Source organism: Pseudophryne corroboree, chromosome 6 (assembly GCF_028390025.1).
Source record: "Pseudophryne corroboree isolate aPseCor3 chromosome 6, aPseCor3.hap2, whole genome shotgun sequence".
Lineage (NCBI taxonomy): Eukaryota > Metazoa > Chordata > Amphibia > Anura > Myobatrachidae > Pseudophryne > Pseudophryne corroboree.
In genome coordinates, this window is record NC_086449.1 from 718089554 (window position 1) to 718108041 (window position 18488).

At 45.2% G+C, this 18488-nt stretch overlaps 1 long non-coding RNA gene across 5 annotated transcripts in view; it reads left to right on the forward strand.

Moving 5' to 3' along the window:
• The window catches only part of LOC134933289 (uncharacterized), a 591558-nt gene that overhangs the window by 176504 nt on the left and 396566 nt on the right, over nt 1-18488 (forward strand). The window lies entirely within an intron of this gene.

Sequence of the window (18488 nt, forward strand, 5' to 3'; positions counted from 1 at the left end):
ACGGCACACTGTAGGGTTGCCAGTACATATTATGTGACACATTATCCCTAATACACATTATATATTATATACAATGTCCCCAGTTCATATTATGCCACACTACAGTGCCCCCATGTAATATTATGCCACAATACAGTGCCCCAGTTCATGTTATGTAACATAATGTCTAGCAGTTCATTTTATACCACATTACAATGAACAGGTCCACATATATTGTAGCCTCCAATGGTAAAGTATGTAGGGGTCCCTATGTACCACACAATGGTGATAAATGTATAACACATGTAACTGTGACAGGGAAGGTGGGCCCCTCTCAGCTCTGGGCCCCATAGCAGCTGCACTCCCTGCACCTGTGGTAGCTATGCCCTTGATCTCAGTGCTGAGGTTGTTATCCGTTGCTTTTAATCCCAAACACTTCAAGACTTCAGTATATAAAGCAACAAACAAGGAAATCACAAGCAATGCACAACATAGCAGAGACAGGTAATAGCACTACATAGTAGTAATAATAATAATAATACATACTGCAGTGCAAACCTCCCACCTTTTGTAGTTAGGCAGTCAATACAATGTACATGTGTCACACATGAAGAGTCTTGACAAATGTCATGAGGGTGTGTCCATGTCGGGTCTGGGACTCCAGGTCGACAACAAAAAGGGCGACACCTTAGGTCGACGCCAATTTGTCGACACACCTTAGGTCGACATGGACAAAAGGTCGACAGGAACAAGGTCGACATGGAGAAAGGTCGACATGAGTTTTTTTATGTTTTTTTGGTGTCGTCTTCTTCGTAGAGTGACCAAGAACCCCAATTAGTGCACCGTGTCCCCTCGCATGGCTCGCTTCGCTCGCCATGCTTCGGGCATGGTGCCTTCGCTTCGCTCGGCACAGATTACCGTTCCAATCGTAGTCCACGTGGATCGTTAAGTATTAAAAAGTTCCAAAAAAGAAAAAAATTGTGAAAAACTCATGTCGACCTTTTCCCATGTCGACCTTGTCCCTGTCGACCTTTTGTCCATGTCAACCTTTTGTCCATGTCGACCTAAGGTGTGTCGACCAATTGGCGTCGACCTAAGGTGTGTCGACCTTTTTGTTGTCGACCTGGAGTCCGGATACCGTCCATGTCCTACTAGGGGTGTGGTAACATCCCATCGGGGGACGTGTCCAGAAAACACAACTAGTCAGTTATATAATTACCAGGACACTGTAATTCAGAGTGAATGACGCTATATAGGGACAGAGCAGGGGGCATGACGATGTGATCTCCGACATCATAGCAGGGGGCAGGGTCATGATGATCTGTTTCAGCGCAAATTGCGTCAGCAGTCCTACCCGGACAGCCCATGTTTGTCAGCAGCATGGGGGGGTTGCTGGGCAATGTATAGTAATGGGTACATGCATTATATGTTTGTTAGGGGATGTACACTTGTAGCGCACAATAACGCCACCAAATATGCTAGAATGCACTTGGACCCAGGGCTGGACTGCCCATCTGGCACTACTGGCACATTCCAGAAGGGCCGATGGTCTGGTGGGTCGGTCCGGTCCCACAGAGAGCCGGGAAGGCCGCTCGCAGCCTACGGCTTTCTTGTTGGTTTGGTCGTTCCCCCATCAAAAGTGTGCGCCTTCAAGAAAACGGGGGCATGTTGTGAGTTCACCCCCCCCCCCCCGACACGCAGCGCGTTCACACCCCTGTGCGCCGTGTCCATGCACCCCCTTTGACATACGGGCACCTCCTGTGATGTGCATGTGCCCCCCAAGACGTTTGCATGGGTTCACAAATGTCAGGGCCGATTCATAGCCCTAGTCCGTCCCTGCTTGTACCCGATAACCCAACTTTTTTTCCCCTCAAACTCGCCAGTATGGAAGTGCCCAGTGCTGCACAGCATTGGATTGATAAACTGTAGGTGTGGATGGCCTATAAAACTACTTTTGTCTTTTTCCTTTTTTTTTTTTGCATGAACCCCATCGCTCTTTTTTGTTGTTGTAATAATATGGTTTGCCATGCAGTCTGGTTTTAAACCTTACTGTTAAATATAATGCGCTTTGAAGTCTTTTGGGCTGAGTAAATTGCTTGGTTTATAAATCGCATATCTAAGCACCTGGAAACTTGAGCTTTGATCAAACCACAGATTAGTACACCTCTCCCCAGACCTTACCTGATGGAGGGTGCATTTACAGGTGGGATCAGTATGAGATACCGGCCCAGGATGCCGTCTGTCAGTATACCGACAACGGCATCCTGGCCGTCAGTATGCCGCCAGCCGGGCGATCGCAAAGTGTCCCCTTGCGGGCTCGCTACGCTCACCACAGGTTCTGTTCCCACTCTATGGGTGTCGTGGACACCCACGAGTGGGTATAGCCCCTGAGAGCCGGGATACCGCCTGTCGACATTGTCAGTGGTCAGGATCCTGACGTCGGTATCCTGGCCGCCGAGATCCCGACCGCCAGCAACTTAACTGCATCCCATACAGGGCATAGGTTTCCCATAAGCAGAAATATAAACAAGAACGTTCATGACAAAGACAAATATAAAGATGCGTTATGGTCCTGTTGCATCAAGATCTACCCCTTATCATGGGCCTAATTTGTCTGATGCAAACCTACAAGCCGGCAGATCGGATCCTTGCATGCACACCTAGCGTGCGGGTATGAGAGTGGCTGTGTGGCCGGGTCTCTATATACTTGCCTAGTCATCCATCTAGAAGGAGTTTTGTGTGCGTGTAGCCAGACTTCCATGCCAGTTTGAGGTGTGTGTACGGAGACGTGACGCCTGTTTCTGATGGACCTTTTGCGCCCAGCATGGGGCTGGCATTAGTGCCAATACTAATGGGTAACTGCTGTTCCTTTGTAAGTGCCTTTCCCCTGTAAGTACCGCGTTCCTGTAAATGTTGCGCCCCTGTAAGTGCCGTTCCCCTGTAAGTACCGTCTACCTGTAAATGCTGCGACCCCATAAATGCTGCACCCCTGTAATGCCGCTTTCACATCACAATGCTGGGTAGCACCCGGGGATTGGAAATGGGTCCTTCCCTGGTACGACCTGGCATTGGACCCTTTGAGACTGGCTTCCCGATCCAACTATTTGCCGGGTCGGGTTGCCATCGGGGGACGAGGCAGCACTGGGAGATAGAGATCATCTCCATGCCGACTCTGGCTATACTGTGAACTGGTCCTGGGTCGCATCGACCCGGCAACCCGTTCACACTGCACCTGACCTGGGAATAACCCTTCGTTACTCCCGGGTTGAAATACCGGGTCCGGCGACCTGGGAATTCGGCAGTTACCCCTTTCACACCACACAGCGGCCTGCATCGACCCGACAATAAACCGAGTTATTTGTGTGGTATGAAAGGGGTCTAAATGGCGTACCCCTGTAGATGCCAAACCCCTGTAAGTGAGTTTGGAATCATGATTTGGCCCCTTTTGGGGATTTGTGCTCAATAGGGCACATGTGGGACGCAGTTCAACATGCCATCAATGGCAGGGTTCCACCGCTGGTGAACATTAGGGGATATTGGAGCATTAGTAACGAGGCATACACAGGACTTTCAGAGAGCTCCAGGAGCTCATGTCCCGTAGCGTTGCTGTGGTAATTTGATTAAAAGGAAGCCCACGTGTTACTAGACTGTTCACGGGTGTCTCAAATTTTCTGGCACATGGGTGTATAATGTATGTACATTGCGCACAGGCTAAGGGGACAATGTAAGAGTAACACAACTATTATTTTTACGCAGACTGGCCGCTCCATGGAAAAATTGCACTTTCTTCAGTAAAATTAAATATATTGTTGCAAAATTCCGTTTAAATGTACGTTTCTACAAAATGTATAAATACAGCTGACAGAAGCTTTTCAAGATAAGCCAGCTTTCAGTATTGATGCTTTGTGGCTTTAGAAAACAGATGAGCAGGGAAAACCATTTAAGATCCAGCATCTTTAGAGTTTATGACACCTCACTATCTGCATAGAGAATAAAAGTCTCACTAACCAGGAGGAAAATAGAGGGAGACATTATCACAGCCAATGAATGGGTTATAGCAAAATCAATGTCTCAGCTCATGAGTCAAACCACAAAAATAATGAAAAAAATATCCTGACTTGATCTTGTCAGCCTTATCTCAATCAGCTGTATTTATTTACTTATTTTAATCATCATGATCCAAATGATCTATAGGGTCCAGTATTGGGACTTAACATTATTTTTGTTGTTCTGTGGTTTGTCAATGACAATTTGGCATAAAGCAGCAGCTATATATGAGTGTGAGTGTATGTGAGTTTTTATATGCAACCGTGAGCCAAAGATATAAGTTCATTACAGGAAGTGGCGTTTATGAGGTAAAGTGAGTAATGGCCGCCGCCGACATGGTGCTTCAGTTATTGCTAAGGTGAAAGAGATAATGATCATTATCGGCTAGGTCTGTCCTCTTGTAATGTATAAGCAGATGGTTGCTTTCCTGATTTTCTAATGCATCCATGCTTGTTTACTTCAGGGGACCGGGCAAGGTCAAAGGCAGTGTGAAACGAAGGGCAGCGGCGTGGCCTGCAAGACGTCTCCATGCAGGCTGCGTACGTGTGATGGGGAGAGTTTAGCTCTGGAAGCCTGCAGTTTTATGTCTTTTGACTTAGGCATGTTGAGCTGCTTCTGTGGCAGTGAAAAGCTTCCCCTCCTCTCACTTACGGGGAAGAAGCCTGAGGGGGCAATGTCAGTACCCAGTAATGAAATCAATTCACTGCTGTATCCTGCCTTCAAATGAAGCAGTCTTAACACGACTCTCTGTCACATGAGCCGATAAAGCCATCCAAGACTAAGGAAAAGTTTTCACTTAAAAGTACTTTTTAGAGTTGCTTTATATTTAATTTAGTGCTGGAAAATCACATTACAGTGCTGCTGTTGGCTATTGTGGACACACGTGGCAGAAGATTTGGGACAGTTATAGGCAGCAGGGTGGCAATACATATTTTTATTTTAGCCTGGCGCTCCCATTGCGACAGCAAGTACTCCTTTGGGAACTCGTTTTATTTAAGCTAGTCGAACAAAACGGAATGATCCTAATGTCTGGCCTGTCTATATGTAAGCTATGTGATTGAATTTAGGGAATTAACAAAATGAGGCCTAGAAATGTAGATCTGAAGGTAAAAGCCGCTCACATTGCCGTACTGATTTGCATATTCTGAAATTATTCAGAACTTCTGTGCTCTCTTCTCTCCTCTGTAATACTCTGCATTTCTTTAAGGATATTGCAGAAACACTTAAAAGGAAACTGTTTTCCTCTTTCTGTTTTCCACTTCTGCCATATTTGCTGCCACAGAAGAAAATCCTTAAAGCCATTGATGGGATTATTGCCCAAACCTGCCGCATCTGCATTTAAAACAGAAAATGCTACTCCTATTATCCATATGGTTGCTGTATACCACAACCGTAATAAACTCAATGTCCCATAAATGTTCCTGTAGGTCAGATCCACACTTCTTATTGATGTCAAATGGCCTCACAATTGCATGTGGTAAGGAGTGTGAAAAAAAAAGAATGCATTAGCATTTTGCCTAATTAGGTTTAAACACTGCTGACGGTCATTATGTTTAACACATGTAGACACACATTAGAACGAAAGGACATAAAAACCTGTCACATTAAAAAAGGATTAAAAAATATGTGAGGAAACATACTGGAAAATTCCTATCATCTCTTTATTTAGTTGTGCTTTGCCCTATCTAAAATATTAATCTTTTGTTGATCTCCCAGTGTGCACCCACTTATATCCCTTCAGTGAAAATTAGGTTGAAAAGTGCTTCGCTTCTACTTGCATACGCTTGATTCCGAAGCATGTGTAAGAACGACAACATTCAAGATGCTACAGAGTCTGGCGTGCAAGCAACTCTGTGTCAGCTCCAAAATGTGCGCTTCAAGTTAAAGTACACATAACACACTACAACAGGTAGCCATTTTGGGGTCTGCATTCAATCACTTCAATAGGAGCACCTACCTCTTGTCTAGACTAGGATAGGACTTACTATTATTGGTTATGAAATGTTTCAGGGGTGCAATTGGAGAAAAAGAGAATTGACACCCTGACCTTTCAAGAAAACGTTTCATGAACTGGCCGCAAATTGTTTCCCAAACTGGTTAGTTGAATCTGTACTAAAATCAAAAAGTTTTGCAGAACTTAATCAATGTCAGAGGGAATTGAGTTATCAGCGGTGCACAATGTTCAGCTGCACGCATTCCAAAGAATGATGGTAACCCAAAAATTGCTCACTTATCTGCGCTCCATGCGAATAAAACTGGTGAAGTTGATATCTGTAAGGTATGGGTGTTTTGACTGTCCCTTTATTAATGACTGTACAATGAGCACATCCGTGTCCTATGAGCAGGCGAAATGCACAGTAATTTTACAGTCATCTCTTGTACTTCCGTCACCAAAATGTCTACCGTCACCAAAATGTCTACCGTCACATGACTAAGCTACAAGCAGTACAGATATTAGAATCAAAGTTTGAAGATAACAGGAATACATTTCCGTACCTCCCTACAGTCCAGTGGGACAGTCTCGCTATTCGGATAATGTCCCACCAGCGGGCCGCAGTGTCCCGTGGGTGGAGGGGAAGTTGGGAGAACCTTTGATCACCCTCTGCTTTGCAAGTAATCCCTGAATATATGCCAGTGCAGGGAGGTGAGCCAGGGGCTATACAGCTGTTCGGGGAGTGGTGGACACGCCCCCCAAGTAGCAGAAAGAAGTCCCTGTTGCAAGACCACACCCACTCATCTGAGACCACGCCTCCTCCCACATGAGTGCACCCCCCCATTTTCGGGTCACTCACTTTGCTCTATTTTCTGAATAATTGGGACAATCATAGTTTGTACGTCGTGGTATTGCACTGCTTCTGCGAACTGACACTGAAAAGTCCTGACACTGAAACGCAGTGATCATGATGGGACCTTCACATGACAAAAAGTTGGTGTGCAGTGATATAGTACAGAGTTGGAAAATGTGCTCTGCTATACAAGGGTCTGGGAGTCTTGGAAATGTACTTAGTTGTCAAGTAGGTTGTTTTTGTAAAATGTCAATAAAAAAATTTCAATTCAATTCAATGCATATTTCTAGGCTGAGGCCCGCAAAGTACGGTAGATCTGTTGGACCTTGGAAGTCCCATTTCATCCTGTGCTGCTACATCACAGAGAAGCTTTTCTTCTTTTTACTTTTTTTTTTTCATTGAAGCATCAATAATCCAATTCAGAATCATTGTGACAAGAATTAATAAAGTTTTCGGAACTCAAGTTATTCAACATACATTAATATAAAATATGATTCATCATCATACCACTAAGTGATATAATGTCACAATAATGAGGAACGATATATGTATATATATTGTATACTGTATGTAATAAAAAATCAAGTTAATTACAATCATAGGAAGTTCTCCTTCTTAAGCTGACAAAGGAGGTCCCTTATTTCATAATATATATATATATATATATATATATATATATATATATATAATTCCTTAATCATAATAACCCGCCTATTCTAGATTGAGAAAAATCTGCAAATGTGGTCTTTTCTTGGTGTAAGATTAGTGGAGTGCTGGCCTAGAATCTCCGTCAAGCTCCATAGTTATGCAGTACAAGTAGCCAAATTAAACCATATTGCTCGTACACCGTACAGATGCAGGAAATTCCATAGGAGACTAGGAATAACCAAAAGACAGAACCTCCATTACTTCAAGTTAATGAGACACACAATAACATGTTAATTTAATGGACACAAATTGATGGCAATAGGCAGGGTCACAGATGAAGGGGTAATTCTCTGTAATCCATTATCCTTTCTTGCTTCATTTAAATTCTTCATCATTTGTCTCCCTGTCCAAGTAGCCTTTTATACCCCCTCTAAGCACTGTATTCAGCTAAACGCGTGCAAAAAATGCCACTGCCCCTAGATACAACAGACAGAAATAACAGGATGCATTTATCAAACGTGACACCCTGTCAGGGCTTTGCAGCTCCGCAGAGGGACTTTATTATCAGGGCCTGAGCAGGGAGAAAGCAGGAGAATGGGAAAGAGACTATTACAGGGGTGATTATTACTGTATTTTATAAAGTGCTGATCTTGCAGCCGTGGCTTGACAGTATTTGTAGGTAAGCAGTGTCACACGCTGAGAGTTGTTTGCAGAAGCAGCAAAGCATTCTGGGGCGGCTTGACCACTCCAACTGATACCAGAAAGGCAATTTTTGCAGAAACTGAGTTCATTAACAGCGGTGTCGATCGACAGGGAACTAAGTACAACACAAAACCATCCAAATATTGTAATCCTGTAATGCATTACAGTCACTGTTTGTTTCTTTCATCCTCCGTTCAGTGATGTTGACTTTACGTTTGAGGCCAGTACACGAGGGCTGATCCTTGTTAGGGGTATTACAGTATATTATAATATTAACGCCTGTAGCAGACCCGTGCATTATATATGAATTCTACTTTTTTTTTTAAATGTATTTGGCAGCTTGTAGCGATTAGTGCTACCTGAATTATTTACTTTGAGTAAGACACTGTGTTCCAGTGCTTAGGTGTATTACATATAATCATAGATATTCTGGCAGCAAAACAGAGGGTAACCCTTATCATTAGCAGCATGGGTAGCAGTGTAGTCATTATTCTGCCAAAGTTTTAAAATCTTTAAAAAATATTTGTTTTTGAAGGAACGTCCATGAACGTGATCTGTGCTGGTGATATCTAACCTGTTGAATGTGATGCCAATTTATGTCATGTCCAAGGGCAACTTGGTGGCACAATATTAAAAATAAATAAATACCTGGGACACAGTGGCGGTGATTCAGTTGTGTCAGAGAATTAGCTCTTGTCTGAAGTGGTCAGGAGCTAATTAATTTGCTTTGGAAAACCAGCCCCGAGGCCGCACCTATCGCAGATTCCTGCTCACGTTCCCCTGAGGTAAAGTAGGGCTTTGGGGCTGGGCACAAGTGCCGGGCGTGCCCTAACGACAGCCCACCTGCCACTTAGCACAGGTGAAGACACATGGCTAATCCTGTGCATTAGGCATGAGAAAGCAGCTTTCGTGACCAGCTCATTGACTTAACTCCTGCCCACATAATTATAATAGTTTTATTTATATAGTGCTTTTCTCCTGCAGAACTCAAAATGGCTTTACCTTTACCACCATCGGACATGTACACTAACCATCGGGTTAACATACAAGTCTGAACCAAGCCATAAGTCACCTGTGCTGAAACATGGATATCCTTAAAGCCCAGACTGTTAGGGAGCTTTAAGGATCAAGTTTGGGAAACAGTGGGCTGCACAACTGCAGTTTTGTGTTCACAGTCAGTTAAACATGAAGATTAAGGTCCACTTGAATAAAGTGTGTCTTAGCGTCTCCTGAAGTAACTGTCATGAAGCTACTGGGCAAGACAACACTAACTATTAACTGAAAATAAGGAAAGGTGAAAACCCCATGTGCTGTAACCTGTAAGATAATGGCTCTGATCAGTGTTATGCAAGTATGATAAGTGAACTCATCTGATTGGGTGCTGTAGGTTACAGAGCACTGAGCTTTATAACATGCTTGTTTTCTTGTCCTATAAGATTTGGAAACCTCTTATTTCATTACCCTGCATTAGCGCAATTTGCAGGAGGAAGCTGAGTGAAAACCTGATTTATTTATTTGATGTGACGCCAATAGAAAATGTGTCATGCTGTGACAATTTTGCAGCCATGTGACGTCTTGAGACTTCTAATATACGTGTATACCTCTGATTGAAAAAGAAAATTGCAGATTCCGGTATAGTATCAGAAGGAAAGATTTACATGTTTTATTCCGTATCATGAAAGGACTGGCGATGATAAGCAATTAAGCAATGATTTTTCTTTCTTGAAAATTGCATTCAGCCCATTGAGTGGCTGAATGCATTTAATTGTAATGCACACTCTAGGCTCCAAATAATGAGATGACATTTATAACTATTGCAAAATGCTACTTGGACAACTAAAACTTTCAACAACAATGCTTTAGCGAACAACGACCTTAATCCGTGTTTTTATAAACAATGTCTTCTAAAAAGGGGGTACACACGGAGCGACGTTCACTTAATTTCTAAGCAATCTGACTAGATTGCTTAGAAATTAGGAACACATCACTCCGCGTGTAGGGGTGCCGGCGACAGCGATGCGCGGTCCCGTTCGCTCAGCACACATCTCCCTCCATATCTCCCGTCTGTACGACCCTTAACAGTAGTATCAGGGCTGAGGCAAATGGCTTTTGTGCTAGATATTCATTGTTTCTCTTACGTCCTAGAGGATGCTGGGGTCCACATTAGTACCATGGGGTATAGACGGGTCCCTTGGGAGCCATGGGCACTTTAAGAGTTTAATAGTGTGTGCTGACTCTTCCCTCTATGCCCCTCCTACCAACTCTAGAAGTTAATGGTTCTCTGTCTCCGCTGACAGGACACTGAGCTCCTGAGGGTGCTGATCGCAAGCCCACGAGTCGACTGCTCACTCCCGCAGCACGGCCGCCACCCGCTAACAGAGCCAGAAGATAGAAGAGTGGTGAGTATGACGCCGGCGACCCGGTAAGCGGGTCGCCGGCGGGAATGGCGGGACAAGGGTGGGAGCGCAGCTCTGACAGGCTGCGCTCCGGAGGGCTCAGTGGTACTTTATGTGCGGCGCTGTGAGGGGCGCCCTGGGCCAGCGCAAATACCCCACACTGGTCACATATGCTAACAGGGGATAATCCCACTGTTAGCAGCTAAATCACCTCAGGCCAGTATAATATGTGAAAGCGGGAAGACGCGCCATTACAGGGGGCGGGACTTCTCATAGCGGATCCAGCACTCGCCAGCGCCATTTTCTCCCTGCAGATCACACTGAAGAGACGCTGACAGGAACGCTGCCCTCTACATAACTCCAGCATACCTCTGCGGTACCAGGGTGTTATAGACAGGGCGGGGGGGGGGAGTGCAATAATCACTGTATAATCTATTAAGGTTACTCAGTCAGCGCCGGACGTTTTGTGTATTAACTGCCTACTAGGGCGCTGTGTGGCTGGCTCCATATACTGTGTTTCTCTCTGAAGGTACTCTGGGGGAAACAGTGTCTGCATTTTGTGTGTGTGTGTGTGTGTGTGTGTGTGTGTGTGTGTGTGTGTGTGTGTGTGTGTGTGTGTGTGTGTGTAGCTCACATAAACATGTCTAGGAACTCTGTATCTTGTGCTGCAGAGTGTGTATCTTCTCCTGAAGAGTCTATTCCATGTACTCAGGTCTGTAATATACTGTCTCAGCCTTCTGAATCCGACCCCCCATGGGTGGATTCTATTAGGGTAATGATATCAGAGATTTCATCGCGGATAGCTCAAAATGAGTCTTGAAACACAGGTTTTGAGAAAGTCTGTTGAAGTTTTGTTGTATTCAGCTCCCACTACCTCATCAAAGACCCCAATTGTATAACTTAAAAAGCGTGCTCTTGCCCAGATAATGCAAGCTGACACGGATACCGACTTTGATACAGGGGACGGTGATGGGGATATGCAGGGGGGAGATGCATCCCTTGCTAAGGGGGTGCAACTCATGATTGAGGCTATTAGGGACATTTTACACATTAATGAGAAGGTACCTGAGCAAGTAAAAGAGGCTTACTTTACTGACAATAAGAAATCCTCCCTTACATTCCCTGCGTCTAAGGAACGAAATGCATTGTTTGAAAAAATCCTGGGATAACCCAGAGAAAAAATTCCAGATCCCAAAAAGGGTTCTGGTTGCTTTTCCTTTCCCTGAGGAGGACAGGAAAAAGTGGGAAATCCCGCCTGTAGTAGACGCTTCTGTATCTTGGTTGTCAAAGAAGGGGGTTTTACCTGTCCCTGGGTCCACCGCTTTAAAAGGGCTGGCTGACCGCAAGATTGAGACTACGCTCAAATCACTATACACAGCTACTGGCGTAGCTTTAAGACCCACTATTGCCATTGCGTGGATTTCTAAAGCCATAGTAAAGTGGTCAGGCACATTACTAGAGGAATTGGATTCTATGGCTAGAAGTGACATTGAATTGTTTTTACGTCACATACAGGATTCTGCAGGATTCATGGTGGAGGTCATGAAGGACCTTGGCCATCTTAATGCCAGGGCTTCTTCCATGGCTGTCTCGGTACGCAGGGGACTCTGGCTGCGCCAATGGTCTGCGGATGCGGAATCCAAGAATAGTGTGGAGAACCTGCCCTTCACAGGTCAGGCTCTGTTTGGGGAAGCATTAGATGCGTGGATCTCCATGGCAACTGCGAGTAAGTCAGCCTTCCTTCCCTCAGCAACATCGCCGACTAGGAAAATTTATCCTATGTCTACCATGCAGTCCTTTCGGACCGAGAAAGTTAAACGGCCTTCCACTTTCTTTAGAGGAAGTCGGGGGAAAGCCAGAAAACCTGCTCCAACAGGTTCCCAGGAACAGAAACCTGGTTCTGCTTTCTCAAAATCCTCGGTATGACGGTGTACCTCCCAGCCTGGAGATCGGGCAGGTGAAAGCAAGACTCAAGAATTTCAGTCATGTCTGGGCGTCATCATGCCTAGACCCCTGGGTACAAGATATTGTTACCCAGGGGTACAGACTGGAGTTTCAAGAACTCCCACCTCACAGATTCTTCAAATCAGGCTTACCAGCTTTGCTGACAGAAAGTGCTATCCTACAGGAAGCCATTCAAAAATTGCTAAGGTCAAATGTCATTGTTCCAGTTCCACCTCACCTAACAAACAAGGGTTGTTACTCAAACCTGTTTGTGGTACCGAAACCGGACGGTTCTGTCATGCCAATATTGCACCTAAAGTCATTGAACCCTTATTTGAGGGAATTCAAATTCAAGATGGAGTCTCTGAAAGCGGTGATTTCAGGTCTGGAGGACGGTGAATTTCTGGTATCCCTAGATACCAAGGATGCGTACCTTCACATTCCGATCTGGCCGCCTCACCAGGCTTATCTAAGGTTTGCGCTGCTGGACTGTCATTATCAGTTCCAGGTACTGCCGTTTGGCCTCTCCACGGCACCGAGGGTGTTCACCAAGGTCATGGCGGAGATGATGCTACTCCTCCGCAAGCAGGGTGTGAACATAATTCCTTATCTGGACGATCTGCTGATAAAAGCGTCTTCCAGGGAGAAGCTGTTGCAGAGCATTGCTCTCTCAACTCAACTACTCCGGGATCATGGATGGATCCTGAATCTTCCAAAGTCGCATTTGGAGCCGACAAGGAGACTGTCCACCTGGGGATGATCCTCAACACGGAAGTACAGAGGGTGTTTCTGCAAGTGGAGAAAGCGTTGCTGATTCAAACAATGGTCCGGGATGTCCTGAAGCCAGCCCGGGTATCGGTTCATCAGTGCATTCGCCTTCTGGGGAAGATGGTTGCCTCCTACGAGGCTCTACAGTACGGAAGATTTCATGCACGGTCTTTCCAACTTGATCTCCTGGACAAATGGTCGGGATCTCATCTTCACATGCACCAGTGGATACGTCTGTCACCGAAAGCCATAATCTTGCTCCTCTGGTGGGTGCAAACTTCTCACCTACTAGAGGGCCGCAGGTTCGGGATTCAGAATTGGATCCTCCTAACCACGGATACAAGTCTTAGAGGTTGGGGTGCAGTCACCCAAGGGGAAAATTTCCAAGGAAGGTGGTCAATTCTGGAATCCATCCTTCCGATCAACAGTCTGGAACTAAGTATAACGGTCTTCTACAAGTGGCGCATCTTCTGATAGATCAGGCCATTCAGGTTCAGTCGGACAATGTAACGACAGTGGCCTACATAAACCGACAATGCGGAACGAAGAGCAGAGCTGCAATGTCAGAGGTAACAAGAATCATCCTCTGGTCGGAAAAGCACGCGGTGGTGCTGTCAGCAATCTTCATTCCGGGAGTGGACAACTGGGAAGCGGACTTCCTCAGCAGACACGATCTCCATCCAGGAGAGTGGGGCCTCCACCCGGAGGTGTTCGCGTAGGTGACAAGTCTTTGGGGCATACCTCAAATAGACATGATGGCCTCCTGCCTCAACAAGAAGCTTCGGAGGTACTGTTCCAGGTCGAGAGACCCACAGGCAGTGGCGGTGGACGCCCTGGTAACTCCGTGGGTGTTCCAGTCAGTGTTTGTGTTCCCTCCACTTCCACTCATCCCAAGGATTCTCAAACTACATAAAAGAACAAGAGTTCAGGCGATCCTCATTGCTCGGGACTGGCCAAGAAGGGCTTGGTACGCGGATCTTCTGGAGTTACTGCTGGAAGATCCGAGGCCTCTTCCTCTTCACGAGGACCTTCTGCAACAGTGGCCATTCGCTTTTCAAGACTTACCCGCGGCTACGTTTGACGGCATGGAGGTTGAATGCCATATCTTAGCTCGGAAGGGCATTCCAAACAAGGTTATTTCTACCCTGATACAGGCTAGGAAAGGAGTAATGTCTAAACATTACCATCGAATTTGGAAAAAGTACGTGTCTTGGTGTGAATCCAAGAAGTTTCCTACGGTGCAGTTTCAACTAGGGCGGTTTCTCCTCTTTCTGCAAGCAGGTGTGGATGTGCGCCTGCGTTTGGGCTCCATAAAAGTCCAGATTTCTGCCTTGTCCATTTTCTTCCAGAAACAATTGGCTGTCCTCCCTGAGGTTCAGACTTTCTGCACATTCAGCCTCCCTTTGTGCCTCCTACGGCACCTTGGGAACTTAATGTGGTGCTGCAGTTCCTGAGGTCGGATTGGTTTGAACAGGAGGTGGAAAGTAAAATATCTTACATGGAAGACCGTCACACTGTTGGCCTTGGCTTCAGCAAGACGTGTGTCGGAGCTGAGGGCTTTGTCTTACAAAAGTCCCTATTTAATTTTCCATGAGGACAGAGCTGAACTCAGAACTCGTCAGCAATTTCTTCCTAAAGTGGTGTCTACGTTTCACATCAACCAACCTATTGTGGTTCCGGTTGTCACTGACACCTCTGCTACAAAGTCTTTGGATGTTGTGAGGGTTTTGAAGGTGTATGTCAAGCAAACGGCTCGTCACACGGACTCGCTGTTTATTCTTTATGATCCCAATAAAATTGGGTGTCCTACTTCAAAGCAGACAATTGCACACTGGATCAGACTTACTATCCAGCATGTTTATTCCTCGGCAGGTTTGCCTTGTCCAAAATCTGTACAGGCCCACTCTACTAGGTCGGAGGGTTCTTCCTGGGCGGCTGCCCGAGGTGTCTCGGCTTTACAGCTCTACCGAGCAACTACTTGGTCAGGTTCGAAAACGTTTGCTAAGTTCTACAAGTTCAATTCTTTGGCCTCTGAGGACCTTCAGTTTAGTCAGTCAGTTCTGCAGGAACCTCGGCACTCTCCCACCCGGTTTGGGAGCTTTGGTACATCCCTATGGTACTAAATTGACCCCAGTATCCTCTAGGACGTAAGAGAAAATAGGATTTTAATTACCTACCGGTAAATCCCTTTCTCGTAGTCCGTAGAGGATACTGGGCACCCGCCCAGTGATTCGTTCTTCCTGCACTGTTACTTGGTTAAGTAATGTTAGTTCAGCCGTTGCTGTTCCTGTTTCAAGTTTGGTTAGCTTGGCTTTCCTCTTGTTGTGTGTGCTGGGTCAGAATCTCACCACTATCCTTATCTATCCTTCTCTCAAAGTATGTCCGTCTCCTCGGGCACAGTTTCCTAGACTGAGTATGGTAGGAGGGGCATAGAGGGAGGAGCCAGCCCACACTGTCAAATTCTTAAAGTGCCCAAGGCTATTAGTGGACCCGTCTATACCCCATGGTACTAAATGGACCCCAGTATCCTCTACGTACTACAAGAAAAGGACTTACCGGCAGGTAATTAAAATCCTATTTTTAAGGCTCTCTCACATTAGGCCCTATTTAATGTTAATCTCCCTTGATTGCAGCAATAATCACCTCCAAATTTTCCCAATTTGGAAGGGTCGGGGAGGTACTGTATCCACTGCATGCAGCATAAAAAATGTGTTATTTGTCTTTTTAAAAATACCCACTAGAGGCATGGCAACACCCAGCAGCGGATTGACCATAGGGCACAGTGGCAAACGTAGGATTTCTAGATGGGGATTTCCAAATACAATTCACTATCATTGGAGCAAGTATGGGAGTTTGGACAAGCAGTAGAAGGACCTAGTACCAACTCTGGACATTAATGTACATATTGGTCTTTTTATACATTGGATACCGTGTTGAATATAGTATTAATATTTAACACTATAGGTGATCTATATTATAGTCTGTATCAAACATATTTAACTAATATAAATAAAATAAGTGGTCAGGTAAAGATTAAACATCCCATAATTAATAAATACACAAACATTAGAGACACAGTAGGAGATAGAACTGTACTTTCTAAGCACACATTCTTCCACCTCATGGTAAGGTGCCTGTCCCTTCTTCCTGGCAGCTACTCTCTGGTCTGCTGCAGTGACTGAGGGTTCAGATCCACACACACAGCAAACTTGGTAGAAGAAGCTGCTGCCACTGGGCATGTGCAGCAGCTCTGACCCTTAAACTGCAGGTTGTGGCGACAGCTCTCGTAAATATATTCTATTCTATTGCTATTGTCATAATCTGAGTCGCTGGCCAAGAGGGGGGTTTCCAGGCAACCAGAAACCCCCACTGCATTTGCCTATGGGGCTCACCAGGAAGATTCCTGGTAGGCCAACGTGTCTTTGGAGCCTGTTTTGTGTGTTGTCATGTGGCTCCACCCCCCACATGACAGGCAGCCCACCGCACTCAGTACACTGTATTGTCCCTATTCATTCTGTCATACCAGCTCTGCATTTTAGAAACTCTGCCATCCAGTGATGCTGCCATGGCTGCACGGTAAGTTATATCTCTTGTGCTGCCCATGTCAGGCCACTTCTACAAAATTTTACAGGCCCACTTTTAATGCCCAATCCGCCCCTGGTCTCAGACATAACTGCAGCAAAAGGCGCAAGGGAGGCCACAATTGCGTACAATCAGTCCCTATGAGGAAGGATTCCGCCCCCCTCAACTGACCCCACCGCCTCATCAGACAGCACCCCTATTAGGGCTGCTTTCATAAATTTCCCAAGCTGGTTTTTCATCCATATTCGCCCCTGACGACACCTACCATGATATGGTCAGACTTCTTTATGGCGCAGCAATGCTATCCCATCCTGATTTACAACCAACAACATTTGGAGGTATGGCACGCACCGCAACAATCCCACCAATTATCCCTGTTTGCTTGCATTTTATCAAACTTGTGTAATTTAATACAGACCCAGAGCAGTAACACAATATACACAAGAAAACACCATCAGGCACATAGGTGCTTCAACATAAAGCTTTTACGATCCTTATGTGAAAGATATCTCATGTTCCAGCAATAATAATACCAATTAGAGAAAATCCTTTCGTAAAAGAACAAATCCCATTCTCTGTATAACGTCCCAAAGGAAACAAAAGTGCGCAATAGCATAATTCTGATAAACGAGAACAATGAATCAGCACTAGGTGCCATACTGTAAATGTATAGGTAGTAATGTGTTTTTAGTGCTCTATACATGGTTGTAGAATTGCATGTGTAAGTGTAATTATATTTAAGATGTGTTTCAATGTATTTTAAAGGTAAAAATGCACTTACTATATAAATTATAGGAATTACCACCTTCTTCATTAATGTACAGTATAAGGAATGACCATCTTCTGTGAGTGTAGGAAATTAGATGGTACAGTAATTGTGGTTTCCTATCAGGGGGTCTGGGGAATTATAAGGCCTTTGATATTGGTCAGTGCACTCTAGGTGATGTGGCTGGATTTTGCAGTTTCCTGCGGTAAGGTGTTAATAAAGAGAATTCTGTGATATATGAAGGGAAAGAGGAAATTGGGTGGCCCCTTTGAAATGTAATCTGTATTTATGTTTGTAAGATAGCTGGCCTGATTGATATATGAGCCCTAAAATTATATGGGAGAAGATTTCTACATGCATTATCTGTAATGTGTCGCCTGACTATATATAAAGGGTCTGTGAGCCCTGAGTTAGGTATATATACCTTCTGTGACATCAAGAAGTGTGGTACCGCTTTGAGCATCTGTATGCTGATATACCCCCCAAGCAAAACCTGCAAAAGTGAAGAGTCTTTTATAAGACTGAGCAACAAACATCTTGCATTTAAAACGGCTACATCTAAATTCTTGTGACTAGCAGAATTGCGCCAAATGCAATTCCGTTGTCCGGCTGTTCTGGGTTGTGCCGAGCGTCTCCAAGCTCCACCCTCTGCCAGCTACCGTGCTGGGCCTGGTCCATGGTGAGTGACCAGTAGGGACTAGCCAACACCAACCAGAAGGTGTGGCCACAGCTTGTCTACGCATACGCAGCAGAACCGGTTCCAGGTGCCGATTAAAGGAACCTGATAGTGGCAACAAAATACCCACCTACTGCATAGTGGTTAAAGTCAGTAATGGGCGGTTAATGATGGTAAGAGGGAATTCCCTATTG